Genomic DNA, 16,750 nt, shown 5'->3' on the forward strand with positions numbered 1-16,750 from the left:
GTTTCTCTCTCTCCTCTACTTTCAATTGTAATGGTTCACAGCTTTTGACACTCAGAGCAGCAGAGAACCTTCAATTCTTTTTCCAGTCCTCTCTCCCACTCGCCACATTCAAAGATAAGAAAGGTGCAATAGTGCTTTATCTTTTATAAAACTTTTTATTTATCAAACGCCAATATAAAACTCACATTTGCCTCATAATACGCATGTCTCTCAAAGTGTGCAAAAGACGCCATTGTTTGTTGTTAATTTGGCTCCGTATTTTATCACATACAAGCAACTCACCTTAGATCGTCCACCCAGCATCATCCTTCAGGTACCTGGTGACTTGTGCTGACCCCCCGTCTCCACCCCCACCTCTCTAAAGTTCTTATGCAGCTGAGAACAGAGGTCACGTGATCACTTATAACAAAAAAAAAAAAATATATATATATATATATATATATATATATATATATATATATATATACACACACACACACACACACACACACTTTAAGCATTGTGTTGCATCGCTTCTCTTAGGAGGTGCAGCAGATGAAAGATTAGAGACGGGAAATACTGCATACAGAAAAAACAAGGTAGAAAGAAGAGATGACATGGGGAATGAAAAACCATCCCACCCACATCTTGATATGCCAGTACAGTGATATTTCATTCAAGATGACAAGGTGTGCTCTGGGTCTTATAGGGCTATAGCAACATCCCATTCACATTCTTGCACTGATGAAAAAAACAATTGCACTCTTCTTAATTTAATGCAAAATTAATTTAGCAATGTCTGTCTTCTTTGCCCCACACCAGACTCCTATAGCACAACAGCTCTTGCTGGGACAAGAAAAAAGGAAGCACAGACTTCCTTCAACAAAGCCTCCAGCTTCTGGCTGGGAAATCAAGGGGATTCTGGCCAAGGAAGTCTTTATTAAATCAAATGCCATTTTGGTTGTAAATTAAAAAAATATATACAGTTATGCTCATAAGTTTACATACCCTGGCAGAATCTATGATTTCTTGGCCATTTTTCAGAGAACATGAATGATAACACAAAAATTTTTCTTTCACTCATGGTTAGTGTTTGGCTGAAGCCATTTATTATCAATCAACTGTGTTTACTCTTTTTAAATCATAATGACAACAGAAATTAGCCAAATTACCCTGATCAAAAGTTTACATACCCCAGTTCTTAATACCGTGTATTGTCCCCTTTAGCATCAATGACAGCTTGAAGTCTTTTGTGGTATTTGTAGATGAGGCTCTTTATCTTCTCAAATGGTAAGACTGCCCATTCCTCTTGGAAAAAGCCTCCAGTTCCTGTAAATTCTTGGGCTGTCTTGCATAAACTACACATTTGAGATCTCCCCAGAGTGGCTCAATGATATTGAGATCAGGAGACTGAGATGGCTACTCCAGAACCTTCACTTTATTCTGCTGTAGCCAATGACCGGTCGACTTGGCCTTGTGTTTTGGATCATTGTCATGTTGGAATGTTCATGTACGTCCCATGCGCAGCTTCCTGGCTGATGAATGCAAATGGTCCTCCAGTATTTTTTGATAACATACTGCATTCATCTTGCCATCAATTTTGACCAAATTTCCTGTGCCTTTGTAGCTCACACATCCCCAAAACATCAGCGATCCACCTCCGTGTTTCACAGTAGGAATGGTGTACCTTTCATCATAGGCCTTGTTGACTCCTTTCCAAATGTAGCGTTTATGGTTGTGGTCAAAAAGCTCAATTTTGGTCTCATCACTCCAAATGACTTTGTGCCAGAAGGTTTGAGGCTTGTCTCTGTGCTGTTTGGCGTATTGTAAGCGGGATACTTTGTGGCATTTCCGTAGTAATGGCTTCCTTCTGGCGACTCGATCATGCAGCCCATCTTTCTTCAAGTGCCTCCTTATTGAGCATCTTGAAACAGCCACACCACATGTTTTCAGAGAGTCCTGTATTTCACCTGAAGTTATTTGTGGGTTTCTTTTTGCATCCCAAACGATTTTCCTGGCAGTTGTTGCTGAAATTTTAGTTGATCTACCTGACCGTGGATTGGTTTCAACAGAACCCCTCATTTTCCATTTCTTGATTAGAATTTGAACACTGCTGATTGGCATTCTCAATTCCTTGGATATCTTTTTATAACCCATTCCTGTTTTATACAGTTCAGCTACCTTTTCCCACAGATCCTTTGATAATTCATCCCATGACTCAGAATCCAGAAACGTCAGTGCAGCACTAGATGAAAGATGCAAGGATCTGTCAGGAGTCCAGAAACTCAATGACCTTTTATACACACATACTAATTAAAGCAAACAGATCACATGTGAGGATGGTTACCTTTAAGACCCCTTTCACACTGGGGCGTTTTTCAGGCACTTTAGCGTTAAAAAAAGCGCCTGTAAAGCGACTGAAAGAAGCCTCATCTGCAATCCCAATGTGAAAGCCCGAGTGCTTTCACACTGAGACCCCTTTCACACTGGGGCATTTTAGCGTTAAAAAAAGCGCCTGCAAAGTGCCTGAAAGAAGCCTCACCTGCAATCCCAATGTGAAAGCCCGAGTGATTTCACACTGAGGCGCTGCGCTGGCAGGGCTTCAAAAAAAGTCCTGCAAGCAGCTTCTTTGCAGTGCTTAACAACCCCTCTATGGAAAAGAAAGCCTCCACTTTCGTGTTCTGTTTGGATGCAAAGAGACCTGCTACTGAGACACCCCATTTTAACGTGATCTCCCTGAAGACTTCCGTATTTAATTCCCAACAGTTGTTGTTACTTGAGACTTACTCGGCTCAAGTAATCTGCTAGGGTGTTTGAAACACCCCTGATGGTTGTCTCTGCCCAAGGATCTGTTAGGATAGAGACAGCAGGCTGTCTAAGCGGTTCCTCTCTGTTTGTTCAGATATGCCACAACTGTGGTGCTGTCTGTGAAAACCAAAATCTCTTTGTCCTGTATCCTGGGTTCCAACGCTCGTAAAGCTTTCCCTGCTGCCAGAAGCGCTCTGTAGTTTGATGACTGATTTGCTTCCTCTGGCTCCCAGACTCCATGAGCATACCAGTCTAAATGGGCACCCCAACCTAAGAGACTGGCGTCAGTGGTAATTTTGACCAGTGTGCTCTGAGCCCATGGCCTTCCTGTTACTAACTGTTCTGTTAGTTCCCACCAAGACAGATTCAGAGATTCTGCAGATGGAAGGAGACTAACCGAATCAGGCCGCTCCTCTTGCGATTCCATGACCTGAGGAGAAATGCTTGAAAGGCCCTTCAGTGCAGTTAAGCCCATGGAACTCCTGGGATCGCTGCCGTCATTAACCCCAATAGCTGCATAATTTGGCGTACAGAAACCTGCGGAAGTAATCTGAAAGCCTGAACTGACAGAATATGTTTTTCCACTTTTTCTCCTGTCAGAAAAACTTTGATCTACTGTGTCTATCTGATACCCTAAAAAGGTTAGAGTCGGAGAGGGGATCAGGAAGGACTTTTCATTGATTCTGCAGTCTAACTTTTGAAGAGTCCGGAGAACAAGAGATAAGGCTTTGGCTAATTTCTGCAGATCCTGTGCAAAAATTAGGAAGTTGTCCAAATAGGGGACAATCAAAACCCCCTGTAGTCATAGAAAAGCCATGACTTCTGCCATAATTTTTGTAAATATTCTCGGGGCTGCCGAGAGACCAAAGAGCAAGGTTCTGAATTTCCAATAATGCGGACCATGTTTTGTAAGGATGGCAAATCTCAGAAGCTTTTGATGATCCTGAAAAATAGGTACATGCAAGTTGGTGTCCTGGAGGTCCAGGGTAATCATATAAGCCTTTTGGAGTAAAAGATTTCTCACTGTGTAAATATTTTCCATACGGAATCTTCTGAACACCAAAAACTTGTTCAGTAGGCTCAAATTGATTATCATTCAAAACCTGCCCGAAGGCTTTTAGACAAAGAACATGTGAGAGTAGAAGCCCTTGAATTTTGAATTGTCTGGAACTGGAACAATCACCTGCTCTGATTCACACTGGGAAACTAGATTCAATATTGCCTGTTTTTTTACATGGTCTCTCGGTAGCAGGGTAAGAAAGAATCTGCAGGGTGGGGGAAGGTTGAAGTCCAACCTGTACCTTGACTGTATGATCTGAAGGATGAAGGAATTTTCTGTAATGCCCTCCCACTGACTGAAAAACAGGGACCATCTTCCTCTCACCCCTGGCCTGGCATCATTGAGTGCTCTTAGAAGGGGCTGCAGGAGTAAAGAGTGTTCCACTCTTGGCCTTGTCTCTATTAAAGGACCACTTTTATTACTCTGATTTTTGCCTGACTTAAAATCTGGCTTGACCTGAGGGCCACGAAAAAGTTTCTTGCTATGGAATTTGCTACGTTTAGCAGGCAATTTTTTACTCCTCTCCGAGGAGCATGTCAAAACTGTCTCTAAAAGTAGAGCCTAACAAAAGCTTCACTTCGAAAGGTATTCCACACAACCTATTTTTAGATGTGATGTCACCCTCCCAGGATTTAAGCCATATTGCACGTCTAGCCAAATTATCAAGAGCAGAGGTTCTGGCAGAAGATTTAACCGAGTCAGCCGCAGCATCAGCCAAAAAGCTACTGATTTTGCTTTTAGTGGGAGAGATTCTCCCATCTCTTCCACTGGAGTGTTAGAGGAAATGAGTCGATCCAACCTTTGGACCCAGACATCCAAGTTCCTTGTCAGACATGTGGAGGCCAAGGCAGGACCCAAGGCAAAAGCCAAGGAGTCCCAAGCTTTACGCGACACAGCCTTCCTGTCCATATGGTCCTTGATGACCCCTGAATCCTCAAAAGAGAGGTCTGAATTCTTGGAGATCTGGGAGAGCGGAGCATCCAGCTTAAAGCATTTAAAGAACAACTCCTCTTCTTTAGAGTTGAAGGGAAAGCATCTCTTGTGCCCTCTAGAAAGAAAAAGTTTATTTTTAGGATCTTTCCATTCATCTAGTATCATGTTATGGAATGACTGACGAACAGGAAAGGTTCTATGTTTACAGCTTTTCAAACCCCTCTACATCTTGTCTTGGACAGAAGAGGACTGAGCAGGTTCCTCAATCTGTTCAGACGTGTAAATAGCCTTTAAAAGTTTATCGACCTCCTCAACCGGAAAGAGGTAACAACCTTAGCTACCAACCTCATCAGACCCTGAGGAGGAGGTTCCATCAGATGCTGAGGCTGAACCCTCACCCTCTTCCAGGTCAGAGACTGCCCGTGAACTCAAGGTTTCTAATTCCAGGGGAGGGTCCTAGTGGTAACTGGAGACTCCCTCTCAATAGTAACAGCTTGTGAAGTGGAGGGGCCTACCCGCTGCAAACTTAGAAGTAAAGGACTAAAAGGAAGAGACCATTTTTCCTTCATAGAAAACATTAGATGTTTTAGGCAAGCTACAGACTCCGATCATACATATATATATATACACAGTGGGGATGGAAAGTATTCAGACCCCCTTAAATGTTTCACTCTTTGTTATATTGCAGCCATGATTTGCTAAAATCATTTAAGTTCATTTTTTTTCCTCATTAATGTACACACAGCACCCCATATTGACAGAAAAACACAGAATTGTTGACATTTTTGCAGATTTATTAAAAAAGAAAAACTGAAATATCACATGGTCCTAAGTATTCAGACCCTTTGCTCGGTATTTAGTAGAAGCACCCTTTTGATCTAATACAGCAATGAGTCTTTTTGGGAAAGATGCAACAAGTTTTTCACACCTGGATTTGGGGATCCTCTGCCATTCCTCCTTGCAGATCCTCTCCAGTTCTGTCAGGTTGGATGGTAAACGTTGATGGACAGCCATTTTTAGGTCTCTCCAGAGATGCTCAATTGGGTTTAAGTCAGAGCTCTGGCTGGGCCATTCAAGAACAGTCACGGAGTTGTTGTGAAGCCACTCCTTCATTATTTTAGCTGTGTGCTTAGGGTCATTGTCTTGTTGGAAGGTAAACCTTCGGCTCAGTCTGAGGTCCTGAGCACTCTGGAGAAGGTTTTCATCCAGCATATCCCTGTACTTGGCCGCATTCATCTTTCCCTCGATTGCAACCTGTCCCTGCAGCTGAAAAACACCCCCACAGCATGATGCTGCCACCACCATGCTTCACTGTTGGGACTGTATTGGACAGGTGATGAGCAGTGCCTGTTTTTCTCCACACATACCGCTTAGAATTAAGGCCAAAAAGTTCTATCTTGGTCTCATTAGACCAGGGAATCTTATTTCTCACCATCTTGGAGTCCTTCAGGTGTTTTTTTAATCAAACTCCATGAGGGCTTTCATGTGTCTTGCACTGAGGAGAGGCTTCCGTCGGGCCACTCTGCCATAAAGCCCCGACTGGTGGAGGGCTGCAGTGATGGTTGACTTTCTACAACTTTCTCCCATCTCCTGTCTGTATCTCTGGAGCTCAGCCACAGTGTTCTTTGGGTTCTTCTTTACCTCTCTCACCAAGGCTCTTCTCCCCCGATAGCTCAGTTTGGCAGGACGGCCAGCTCTAGGAAGGGTTCTGGTCATCCCAAATGTCTTCCATTTAAGGATTATGGAGGCCACTGTGCTCTTAGGAACCTTAAGTGCAGCAGAAATTTTTTTGTAACCTTGGCCAGATCTGTGCCTTGCCACAATTCTGTCTCTGAGCTCTTCAGGCAGTTCCTTTGACCTCATGATTCTCATTTGCTCTGACATGCACTGTGAGCTGTAAGGTCTTATATAGACAGGTGTGTGGCTTTCCTAATCAAGTCCAATCAGTATAATCAAACACAGCTGGACTCAAATGAAGGTGTAGAACCATCTCAAGGATGATCGGAAGAAACGGACAGCACCTGAGTTAAATATATGAGTGTCACAGCAAAGGGTCTGAATACTTAGGACCATGTGATATTTCAGTTTTTCTTTTTTAATAAATCTGCAAAAATGTCAACAATTCTGTGTTTTTCTGTCAATATGGGGTGCTGTGTGTACATTAATGAGGGAAAAAAATGAACTTAAAGCGGGATTCCGGCCAGCTAAAAAAAATTTTAAAGTCAGCAGCTACAAACACTTTAGCTGCTGACTTCAAATAAGTAGACTTACCTGTCCTGGGTGCCCGCGATGTTGGCTGCCCAAGGCCGACCTGTCCCTCGGCTCTCGGGTCCCGGCACCACCATCCTAGGTAAGGGAAACAGACAGTGGAGCCTTGCGGCTTCACTGCCAGTTTCCTACTGCGCACGCGCGAGTGGCGCGGCGATCTGTGAATGGCCTCGTGGTGTTCTGGGAACACACACAGTTCCCAGAAGACAACGGGGCCTCTCACCGAGGAGCAGAACACGCCGCGGAATAGGAAGAGGCAGATTAGGAAGACTGCCTAGCAACAAGGGTTTAGGTAAGTATAAAAAAAAATTTTTTCAAATGTTTTTTTTTTAATTTTTTTAAGATTTTTGGTGGAATTTTTTTTTTCAAGGTGGCCCTCCACTTTAAATGATTTTAGCAAATGGCTGCAATATAACAAAGAGTGAAAAATTTAAGGAGGTTTGAATATTTTTTGTCCCCACTGTGTATATCTATATATATATATATATATCTATATATATATAGATATATATATATATATAGATATATATATATATATATCTATATATCTATATATATATAGACAAGTAAAGGCGCAAAAACTTGATCAATGTATCCCACAATTGTAAATTAAATAATGTTACTATAACATATACAACAGTCTAAAAAGACGGTCTAATGCCGCGTACACACGGTTGGACTTTTCGTCTACAAAAGTCCGACGGACGCCGACGGACCAAAGCTGGCTGACAATCCGATCGTGTGTGGGCTTCCCCGGACTTTCAGCGGACTTTTTCAGCCGCAAATCTAACGGACTTTAGATTTGAAACATGCTTCAAATCTTTACGTCGTAACTACGCCGGACCCAGAAATCCGCTCGTCTGTATGGTAATCCGACGGACAAAAAGCCACGCTAGGGCAGCTATTGGCTACTGGCTATCAACTTCCTTATTTTAGTCCAGTGTACGTTATCACGTACGAATCCGTCAGACTTTTGTGTGATCGTATGTAGACAAGTCCGTTCGTTAGAAAGTCTGCCGCAAGTCCACCAAAAGTCCGCCAAAAGTCCGTCGAAAGTCTGTCGGAAGGGCTGTCGGACTTTTGTAGCCACGAGCGGACTTTGCGGCAGACTTTGCCCGGCGGATGTGATTTCGTCGGACAATTCGATCGTGTGTGGGCTCCAGCGGACTTTGTTTTCTCAAAAGTTGGACGGACTTAGATTTGAAACATGTTTTAAATCAATCCGTCGAAATCGAGTCCGGTCGAAAAGTCCGCTTGTCTGTATGCTAGTTCGACGGACAAAAAGCCACGCTAGGGCAGCTATTGGCTACTGGCTATGGACTTCCTTATTTTAGTCCGGTCTTGCGTCATCACGTACAAATTCGACGGACTTTGGTGGATTATGTGTAGGCAAGACCATTCATTCAGAAAGTCCGTCGTAAAGAAAAGTCCGCCGGGCAAAGTCTGCCGTAAAGTCCGCTCATGTGTATGCTGCATAATAGTCCATAAATAGATAAATAGGGAGTGGAAATAGTCCAACACTCAGGGCTGTCATCATATAGGAACAGAAACCAGGTTCCAGAAACACTGAAAAAGACAAGGAGAGAGGCGCCTCTGGGTGCAGATTTAGGACAACTTTAATTGCACTTCAATAAATGGCAACTCATCTTTAAGAAGTAATAAACAGGCACATCAAGAATGATCCCAGCAGGGGACGGGAGCATCGGTAGACGATCCAGTCCTCTTTACTTCATCATGGTAGAGCACTGTGCTCGCTGTAACACTGCAGTGAGGCTTGGAGTGCAGGTGGTCAGAAGGCGAGGAAGGATGATGTCACCGGTAATGTGACACGTTTCACAGGCATGGATGGTGCGGATGGAACGGTAGCCACCCTCCTTTGTCAAGCTAAGTGACAGGACCATAGGCATTATTATAAAGTGTATACAAGGGAAAGGGGAGGGGCTAATATAAATGTGTCATAATACTAGATTGTTAGAAAAAAAAAAATGGATCCATAAACAACAATATTTAAACTGTATCCGCCACCACGGCCGGCTTTTCCATATGGTGGTGTTACAGTGAAAACAGCGCTCTCCCATGATGGAGTATAAAGGACTGAATCATCTACCGATGCCCCCTTCCCCTGCTGGGACCATTCTTGATGTGCCTGTTTATTACTTCTTAAATGTGAGTTGCCATTTATTGAAGTGCAATTAAAAAAAAAACTTCTAGCATAGGGTCTACAGACTCCAGGCACTCATTTTAAATTACTGCACATTTAACGCAGTAAATATCAGTGTGTTACTGCACGTTTAACGCAGTATATATCAGTGCGTTAGTGCTCGTTTAATGTAGTACATATCAGTGCATTACTGCACGTTTAACACAGTATATTTGAGTGCGTTACCTCACATTTAACGCAGTATACTTGAGTGCGCTACTGCACGTTTAACACAGTATATATCAGTACGTTGGCGCACGTTTAACACAGTATATTTTAGTGCGTTACTGTCAGGGACATGCTGGCCATAGTGCACCCAAGGCTCCTAGGCAGATACGCATGCGCAGACGTGCTCCTGCAGGTACTCATACGCTAATGCTTATGCACGCAAATGTCAGCATGTACAGGCGATGCATAGCCATTAATGTTGGGGCCAAATAGCCTACATAAGGGCATCAGCTGCACTAGTGCATTGCTGTCTGATCTGCAGCTTTACCCGTATACCTGTTCTTGTGATCTGTGCTTGATTCCTGTGACTGCCTGACATCCTGTTGCCAACCTCTGCCTGCATCTTGACCATTCTCTGCCTACTGTTTATGCTTATCCTCCGTTGCTAACCTCGCTTGTCTGACCCTGCATCCAGTTATCCATCTGTCCTGCTCTGCATAGTGCCTGGTGACACTAGTCCTACATCTGCTGTGTGCCTGCATCTGCTGTTCCTGTTGCCACTCGCTGCTTCAGCCATCCAGCCCAGCTCAAGTGACGCACCTGCCTCACCTCTTGCGGTCACTGTCACAACACTAGTGGCCCTTAAGCCGGGGCTGTATGAGAGATCTCACTCTACACGTCAGGCTCTGCCACAAGGTACGTGACAATTACTGCACATTTAACGCAGTATATTTCAGTGCATTACTGCACTATTAATGCAGTATATTTCAGTGCATTACTGCACGTTTAACGCAGTATAGTTCAGTGCATTAGTGCACGTTTAACGCAGTATATATCAGTGTGTCAGTGCAGTTCTACTGCAGTATATTGTAGTGTGTCAGTGGAGTGTGCCTGTGTAGTGAGTGCTCAATTTAAAGTGCACCAAACACCACTTTCCATTAATTAAAGTGCATCCACGTACACATTTCCACATCTTACATTTTGTTAATAAGCGTCCCCCCTCCCCCATCATGTCTAGGAGGCCAATAAGGAGATGCATACGTTCCCATGGCACTGAGGGGGCCAGCAGCATCTGTGTCCACAGGCAAAGGTGGACATGGACAATCCTTAGGCAGGGCATCATTTCCTCTGTTTAGTGATGTTGCCTGTGCCATCCAGGCACAGCATGCAGAGGAGGTGGACTGGCTTACTAAACCATCATCCTCCTCATCCTCCGTCACCCCAGCAGAAACTAGTGCGCAGTCCACTGCAGCTGCCAGAGTGGCTTATTCTGCCTCCTTGTCCACAGCTACTCCTGTCATAGCCCCAGCATCAGGCATTGAGGAGTCAGCTGAGTTATTTGAACACAGCACCAGCCACTTGCTCCTTGACAATGCACAGCCATTACTTGATTCAGATCTTGGTTCTGCGATTGAGGAAGGTAGGAACATGAAAAAAATATTTAAAAATAAAAAACTGAATGACCAATACACACCGAAAAGAGTAAACTACAAATTGGTTTATTTTGCTATATAAAGCTGAACACAACAAAAATATACACAACCACCTCTAAAAGATAGATGTGGCGGGGGTACCAGGATAGGAATCCCACTAAGCTATCTATACCCTCCCTGTAAACAGTATACAATACCACATAGATAAGCGAGATTAGCTGTTCTATGCTGGAAGAGCACTCCCGCTATGCACCCCCCCCCCGCAGCCTACACTGAAGTACGGAAATCGGGGTACTGAACCGCTACCTGATCAATTTATTTGGATACGGATTTATCTAGCTTTCTTTAAACAAATCATCATGGACTAAAACAGCAGCAGGTGTCACGGAATGGAATATAGCTCTGCTGACCAGCTAAGCAGCTCAGGTGAAGAGGTACCTATACTTTGCTTGTAACATGGATACATCGGAACATTGTTTGGATATATATACCACACAAATCTGCACCAAGATCGGTTATTGATCGACAACCATGGAGGGACTTTCGTATTATCTACCATCAGTGAGTAACCCTGGCTCTTTTCATATACCCCTTTTGCATTTTTTTGCTTGCTATTAACAAAGAGGATTTACAGCTATCAATTGGTTATTGAATTTGTGTCCTCATATAGCATTCATTCAGCCTTGAGGATACATTGTCTTATCGTAGACTCCTCGGCATACAGGTATACTGCATATCTACTTACTCACATGTCCCCATCTGTGTGGTTACACATTGAATGAACCATGCTGGATATTCTACATACTTTTGCTTAATACAACATAGGAAAAGAACTTTGGATTGATTCACATCTCAGGATTAATCAACCTTTACTAGGTGGTCTCAGTTCTCCCTGTTTCTCTCCTACAATATAGCATTGAACGATCAATTATTGTCTTTATATGGTTCTTTTGCCCACTTTGTTCCTATTTTCTATTACCCATTCCTATTTTTTGACTGATTGACGGACTACAGTTACTATGGCTAGGTAATCAGTTATTCGTGCTTGGGAACAGCGTGAACAATATCGCATTGGCATTATCACGCTGTCCCCTCAGGAATTGCATGGTTCAGCCTGACATTTCAGGAAGTAGGGGGTTTCATAGGTGCTACAGGGGAGTGCTATATATTGGGGAAGGGAGGGACCCTCCCGTTTGCGGGCTTCCTCGCTTATCCATGTGGGATTGTATACTGTTTACAGGGAGGGTATAGATAGCTTGGTGGGATTCCTTATCCTGGTACCCCCACCACATCTGTCTTTTAGGGGTGGTTGTGTATATTTTTGTTGTGTTCAGCTTTATATAGCAAAATAAACCAATTTGTAGTTTACTCTTTTCGGTGTGTATTGGTCATTCAGTTTTTTATTTTTATATATTTTTTTCAAATACAGTATTTTGATCATACCCCCTCTTTTATATATATATATATATATATATATATATATATATATATATATATATATATATATATATATATATATATGTGGTGAGTGCTACTAAGTGTTATCTCAACTGGATTCCCATCTTTATGTCCCTTGAGGTAGGAACATGAGCCTACGAAGAGGGGAGAACACTGGTAAACAACAAATTGGCAGTCATGTTCCCCCAGCCGCAACGCATTGCCAAGTTGTCTCCAGTGATAATGAGGATGGAGGGGATGATGATGATGAGGTCACTGACATGACTTGGGTGCTGGATAGAGCAGAGGAGGAAAGTGAGGGTGAGACACAACCCTTAAGCGGCAGCCATCATGGAAGAGTAGAGAGCAGTCATCCTATTCCACCAGATTGTGGAGCTATTATCTCCCAGCCCACTTTCCACAGCTCAGCTGTTTGGTCCTTTTTTAGCACATGTGCAGCCGATTGCACTGTTGCAATTTGCAAACTTTGCCTCAAGCATATCAAGCATGGCAAAAGCACCAGCCATTTGGGTACCACATGCTTGACAAGGCATTTAACCTCCCACCACTCAGCCCGTTGGCAAGAGCACCTGAAAGTCACACAAAAAGGACGCAATTTTGCTCCTCGCTCCTCACCTTTCCGATCTACTCCCGCTATACCCCATGACCTCTCAACAGCTTCCACTGACAGGGATGATGGTATAGCGTATAGGGTGTCCCAGGTCCTTGTAGTCTAAACCACCGGCTGTAGACTACAGCAGGTAAATTTCTCTGCCCCATCTGCTGCAGCGATAAAAAAAAATAATAGTCACTGCCACCCACATGCCCAGTGTCTAAATTCAAGCTTGTCAAAGCTGCTGGCCTTACAACTCCTGCCATTCCGTTTGGTGGATTCTGCCCCCTTCTGTGATTTTGCAGAATGTGCTGTACCACAATGGCAGGTTTCCAGCCGCTATTTCTTTTCATGTAAGGCCATTCCAGCTTTCTACGTTGAGCAAGGCAGTCACCTGCAAGGTCCACGTTACTGCTGACACATGGTCCAGCAAGCATGGTCAGAGATGATTTATATTTAGTTCATAGCACACTGGGTAAATCTTCTTGCAACTTGGAAGGATGCAGGACAGGGCTCAGTGCTGCAGCTTGTTGTGCAGCCACATCTCCATACAGCTAGTTGTGATGATGCGAAATTTGTCAGCTTTACCCCTTCCTCCTTCTCCTCCTCCATGCCCTCCTCTGCTGATTTGTCTTATGACCCACAAGTACCCGCTAAGCGCTCAAGGGCCTAGTTAATAAATCAGGTTAAAAGGGGCCATGCAGTGCTTTAGCTGGTCTGTCTAGGAGACAGGAGACATACCGGAGCAGAGGTTCTTGCAGCTCTGCACGGGCAGGCCTAGAGGTGGTTTACACCAGCTGGAGCCAGGAATGGTGGTGTGTGACAATGGCACAAACCTGCTGCCCGCCCTTAGACAGGGAAAATTGACACATGTGCCACGCCTGGCACATGTCCTCAATTTGGTGGTGCAGAGTTTTTTAAATAGGTACCCAGATCTGGAAGATCTGCTAAAGCAGGCCAGAAGAGTCTGTGGCCATTTCAAGCGGTCATTCACAGCCAGTGCTCGGTTGGCTGAAATTCAGCAGAAGTTCCACCTGCCCGTAAACCGCCTGATTTGTGACATGCCCACCAGGTGGAACTTAACTTTGGCAATGCTGCAGCGGCTGCACATGCAGCAGAGGCCGTCAACGAGTACCCGTGTGAGTATGGCACAACGACAGGCTCAGGCCAGCTCGACTTTTTTCCCCACGCCAATGGCTGCTGATAAAGGATGCATGCACTGTACTATCACCATTTGAGGAGGCCACAAGGATGGTGAGCCGTGACAATGCATGCATTAGTGACACAATCCCTATTGTGTTCCTGCTGGAGCAGACTCTGCATGGCAATTATAGACAGGGCACTGGAGGCAGAGCAGCGGGAGGAAAAGGAGGACTTCCTTTCCTCTCAAGGCCCGCTTTGTGCAGAAACCATTCTTCCTATGCCACAGAGCACACAAGAGAAGGAGGAGGAGGAAGATTCAGGCAGCTTTGGAGGCATTGAAGCAGAGCAAGACATAGGTCAAACGTTAACAGATGGTTTTCCATCCCCAGAACCCTTGGGAGTAGTACGTGGCTAGGAGGAGGCATTTCCAGATACTGTAAATCCTCAGTGACCCTGAGGAGTCTGCTTCTCATGCCTCTGTAAACTTGCGGTGCATGGGCTCCCTCATTCTTCAAAACCTGTAAAAGGACCCAAGAATGACATCAACAAGAAGGATCACTACTGGTTGGCAACTCTCCTTGACCACCATTACAAGGAGAAAGTCTCGGAACTCATCCCATCCCCACAGAGGGAGCAGAAGATGAATGCTCTTGAGGACACCTTAAAGAAGAGTTTATGTAATGCCTTTCCCAACTTTGGTAGGTTACAGTCTGGTAGAAAACGTAGTTTTGAGGCTTCTGTTGGTCAAGAGAGGAGTGGTGGAGAAGGGGGCCACCTCAGTGATACCTTTCAAAAATGTTTTGGTCCTTCGTGCCCATGCTGTCAGCTTCCACATCCCATCGGCAGTGTCTTCATCATATAGTGGGAGATTAACTAGGAGTGAAAACAGATATGGAGAGCTTTCCATTTGAGGATCCACTGGCTTACTGGGTCATGAGAATAGACCACTGGCCAGAACTTGCCCAGTATGCAATAAAGCTGCTGGGCTGCCCTGCATCCAGCATGCTTTCCAAATGGGCATCCAGTGCTGCCGCAGGTTTTGTGACGGATAAAAGAGAGCGTCTGTCCACAGACAGTTGATTTCATCTGGAAGAAATTGTTTGGTGTCGGTTTCATGGGCACAAATAACACCCAAAAAACAATTTTTCCACACCTGTTTGACAGGTGCATATCGTTGCAATTTTTGACAGCAAGGCCAATTCTTGCTTTCATCAAGAGTACCTCTATAGGGTTATGGTGTGAAGGCACCACCCACACCCAAAGACAAATTTTTCCGCACCTGTTTGACAGGTGCATATCATTGTAATTTTTGACAGAAAGGCCAATTCTTGCTTTCATAAAGAGTACCTCTAAAGGGTTACAGTGAGAAGGTACCACCAACACCCAAATGCCAATTTTTCCACAACTGTTTGAGCGGGGTCATCAAATTTAAAATTTTGACAGCAAGGCCAGTTCTTGTTTTCATCAAGAGTACCTCTAAAGGGTTACAGTGAGAAGGCACCACCGACACCCAAAGACCAATTTTTCCACACCTGTTTGAGAGGGGCATCAAATCTTAAATTTTGACAGCAAGGCCAATTCTTACTTTCATCAAGAGTACCTCTATAGGTTTAAAGTGTGAAGGCACCACCAGCACCCAAAGCACACTTTTTCCACACCCGTTACTTCTATCCAAAGTCTGCAAAAGAGACACTAACCGTCAGTAATTTTACTGGCAGCCAGTAAAAAACAGGCACTTTTCTCCTGCCAGTAAATGCCAGTGACGGGAAAAGGTTGTCAGTAAAAATTATGGCTGTGGCACTCGGCTCAGAACTTTGTATGTGCGGACCATCCGAGTGCCTACTACAGTGTGTTCGGGCGGGGGGGTTCTTCTGGCAGAGGCGGTGCCTGAGTTTGTGTCATGTGATGCCATGGTGCAAGGGAGCCGAGCAGGTGGAGCTTCGTGTGCAGGTCTGCGGGACAGGAGCAAGACTGTCTCGTGGGACTGTCAGTGCTGTTTGGACTGGAGTGAACTTAAGGAACCACCTGGCTTGGAGAGAGACTATCACTGTGACTAAGGAGGGGACGTGTCATGTCGGTGAGGTGTCATCATCATCTGTGCTGCTGCATACTGCTGTCAGTGTCACTGTGAGAGTCAATTTCATGAGTGTGTGCCTGTGCATTCTAATTTCTTTTCCCCCTGAGTCCTGTCCCTGAGCTACTTACTTACTATATCAAAAATAAAATAACCAATATGTTTTTTGCCTTAATATCTACCTTAAATCACATTACTAATTGCATATTGTTTGTAACCTAAATAAAAAATTGCACTTAAAACTAGTTTTGTAACTTTTGGAAATGCCAGTAAAAACTTGGCTGTGCCAGTAATTTTTAGGTGTCTTGTCAGTAAATTTTAATCTGGTAGGTTGGTAACACTGCTCATCATACATACTGGCTCCCCTAGCTGTTTATAAAATAAAAAAAGCTTTAATGGAAAATGTCATTTTTTTGCTTTATAAATGTCACTATTGTTCTATACACGGTACATATGTGCCACTTTACAGGCAGACTAAGGGGGACCCCCCAGGCACTATATTTAAAGGAATTTTTAATTTTTATTGTTCTTTCTCATTTTGATGGTTTTACTTTAAGAATCCGTAAATCACTGTACATTATGTTTTTTAAAAACTTTTTTTTCATTGATACATGCCCCCCAGGGCAGTACCCGG

The sequence above is a fragment of the Aquarana catesbeiana genome, linkage group LG02, assembly GCF_042186555.1.
Source record: "Aquarana catesbeiana isolate 2022-GZ linkage group LG02, ASM4218655v1, whole genome shotgun sequence".
NCBI lineage: Eukaryota > Metazoa > Chordata > Amphibia > Anura > Ranidae > Aquarana > Aquarana catesbeiana.